Here is a 3365-nt window from a genome sequence, read left to right as displayed (position 1 = left end):
CAGCTCTGGGGCCCCCAACCCAAGAAGGACATGGATCTGCTGCAGCAAGTCCAGAAGAGGACCATGAAGATGGTCAGAGAGCACCTTCCTATGAGGACAGGATGAGAGGATTGGTGGTGTTCAGCCTGGAGAAGAAAAGGCTCCAGGGCGACTTTGCAGAAGCCTTGCAGTACTTAAAGGGGGCCTACAGGAGAGAGGTGAAGGGAGTTTTTACAAGGGACTGTACTGATAAGACAAGGTTTCAAAATGAAAGAGGGTAGATTTAGATTAGATATAAGAAAGAATGTCTTCACTGTGAGGGTGGTGAGATACTGGAATGGGTTGCCTTGGAAGTGCTCAAGGCCAGACTGGGTGGGGCTTTGAGTAACCTGCTCTAGCAGAAAGTGTCCCTGCCCATGGCAGAGGGGTTGGAAGTAGATGATCTTTAAGGTTCCTTTCAACTCATATCGTTCTCTGATTCTGTGATTTTGTCCTGTTAATCCTATGATCCACTGACTCCAAAGAGCTTATGACAGTTTAGTGCGCTTAGTAAAGACTGCAATGATAATTTGATCAGAAAGCAAAGCTACAGCCTCTTTCATCCTAAAGAGTAAATACATGTGAAAACAGTATGCGTAACTGATGGTCCTGAAGGTCATAGCTAAAAGGTGAACTGGCAGCTGAGACTGGGACAAATTAGGACAGTAAGAAATACACCAGAAGTGCTTGTGTCTGAGGAATGAGATGATCAGCTGAGTATCACAGTAGAACATTAACAACATTGGAGGAAAATCAAAAATTAGATGTGTTTGTCAGTTTTATACTGGACAAATACTGGACAATACTGGACATCTGAATCTGTTTGCTATGCTGTCTTCCTTTTGCTGACATAAAGAGCTATTAATCATAATGTTGTCTTAATTAATACAATAATCTCCCCATGCCTCAGGTCACGTGGGGAAGATAGTGAGAAGCTGTTTAGCAAGAGGATTCTTAGCAACATATAAGTGAAAATCTGCACATTGTCCTAGATTTTCTTTAAAAATAGCTATGTGTAATCACTAGAATACTACTCTTGGGAGAAACATCTCACACAATTTAGGTGCTGACTTAGTCTTCTGCACTGCAGAACTGTTAAAAGGTATTACTGTCTGCCATCTAATAGGGAGCACTGGTCTAAACTTAAATAGCCTTGGTGTCATTATGAGTTGCTCACAGAATGAAGGTATGGCATTTAGAAGCAGACACAGTCTCTCTTTCTGTGTAACTGCTGGCAAGTCTGGAAACTGCTGCCACAGGGATATAGCACAATGTGCAGATACAATAATTACAAGAAAACATGCCTCATTCCTTCCTGAAGGACTTCATTAGCTTATTTAATAATAGTAGTACCATCTAATTGACAAGACACAGAGCTGTAATTCCAGACACCTGGGCTATGCCCCTTGCATTTGGGCTAAAAGGATGGATTTCCACCAGTGACAGGAGGTCAGTACTATCGTATATATTCTTTGCTGCCATATTCTCTATGGCATAATTTAGGATATTTTATGGCCTGTAATTAATGAAAACACAGCTATATTTTCAAATACTTTGTAAGCAACTGGAAATACAAACTTTCCACAGCCAAGTAAAGTAATTGAAATGTCTTTAGAGCCATCTGTGAAGGCAAGGAAACACAAGAGGATAGAAAATAACATTTTTAAAAAATAGTCAGGATGGGAAAAGGAAATGAGGGAGGGTAGGATCTGTGGTTAACAGGAAAAATATTTAGAAGTGTCAGAGAAGTAAAGGTGTCTCCAGTTACATGATCATCTGGATTTTAAAATTCAGTCTCTGTAGGCAATTAGGGAAGGAGCTGCTGAGGAAGGAGGTGGGAAAGACTTAAGGATGAAAGGAATTGTTTAGGATGCATCTACCTTTGAATATCATGACCACTGGAAGGCTAGCATGAACTTATTGCCATTTTAAGCATGAAACACTCTGTGCCAGTCATCTGTATTTTGAGATTGGGTTCCCATAAAAGCAGGTATGTTGGCCTGCATAACAGTATTATTGCACATTCACAGGAAAAAATCAAGCAATTCCTGCAAAGACAGAAAGCTTGGTGTTCGGGACATACAGTGGTTCTGCAAAAAGCTCTGATTTATTAAACTGATTGACTCGGCATGTACACATGGGAAGAAGGTTAATCATGACACTGGTATTTGGAAGTCGACAGTAACTGTGAGGTGATGGGCTTTGCTTCAAAATACATACATGATTTCCATGCAGGACTAGTGCATGAACTGGGGAAGATGGATACACAGGTTGTCCTTGGAGACCAAGTTGTGGGAAATCAGCTCAGATGACAGATGAAATACTCAGATGAGTATTTTCATGCCTGTCCCTGTTAGGAAGGCAGATTGCCTCAGTGTGGTGAGCATGGAGTCATGAAGCCCACACAATAGAATAGAATCATAGAATGATAGATTCATAAAGGTTGAGAAAGACCTCTAAGATTGTCTAGTACAACCATCGACCCAATACTACATAAATAAGACTATTTCAGTTGGAAAGGTCCTACAACAATCATCTAGTCTAACTGCCAGCCACTTTAGGGCTGACAAAAAGTTGAACAATATTATTAAAGTGGTTGTCTAAATACCTCTTGAGCACTGACTCACTTGAGGCATCAACAACCTCTCCAGGAACCCTTTTCCAGTGTTTCACCATCCTCTTGGCAAAGAAAGGCTTTGTTCTAACGTCACTGAATGCCAGGAAGAAAAGCTCAGCCACCTACCTTACCTGAGGGTCGGAGTAGGTAGTCCCTCAGCCTCCCTTTTTTCCCGTTGCACCTAAACTGTGTTTGGGAGTACTAATCTCTGCTGTTTGATGCCCCCCCACAGGGTGAGGTGAGATGCGTTTCCTTGGCTGCTGAGGTACACACATGACTGAGTCGTACTGAGCTGCTGCCACCCAGCGTTTACAAGTCATCGTGTAAAATGTACCTGGCAGCGGTGGGATTCGAACCCACGCCTCCGAAGAGACTGGAGCCTTAATCCAGCGCCTTAGACCGCTCGGCCACACTACCACGCTGCTCTGTAAATTTTAGTACCGAGTGATGGCATCTCCCAGCAAAAGTCACCTTTTGAGATAGTATTTTAAGACAAATCGTCATTCATGACTTAAATATAGTAGGAAGAGGGACCAATAATGGCTCTTTCTGTAGGCAGAGATAGACAATCCTGGCACCACGTATTTCTGGTCCCCTTGTTAGCTGTCAGGGAACATTAGCTGGAAAGTTCTACAAATAGATCCTTGCCTATGGACCTGTGATCTCTTCCTAAGAACAAAAGAGTGATGGTATATTTTTAGGAAGAATATGTATTGATTTTGCATTCAGA

The 3365-nt window shown here is 42.1% G+C and overlaps 1 non-coding gene across 1 annotated transcript; it reads right to left on the bottom strand.

Moving 5' to 3' along the window:
- Positions 1-2970: 2970 nt before the first annotated feature.
- On the bottom strand, positions 2971-3052 carry TRNAL-AAG. Its single transcript has one exon. It is a non-coding gene; the product is annotated as a tRNA-Leu (tRNA).
- Between the last annotated feature and the right edge of the window lie 313 nt (positions 3053-3365).

Source organism: Apaloderma vittatum, unplaced genomic scaffold (assembly GCF_000703405.1).
Source record: "Apaloderma vittatum isolate BGI_N311 unplaced genomic scaffold, ASM70340v1 scaffold13709, whole genome shotgun sequence".
In the NCBI taxonomy this organism is placed as follows: Eukaryota; Metazoa; Chordata; class Aves; order Trogoniformes; family Trogonidae; genus Apaloderma; species Apaloderma vittatum.
Note: the sequence above shows the minus strand (reverse complement) of the source record. Positions and strands in the feature narration are given on the sequence as shown.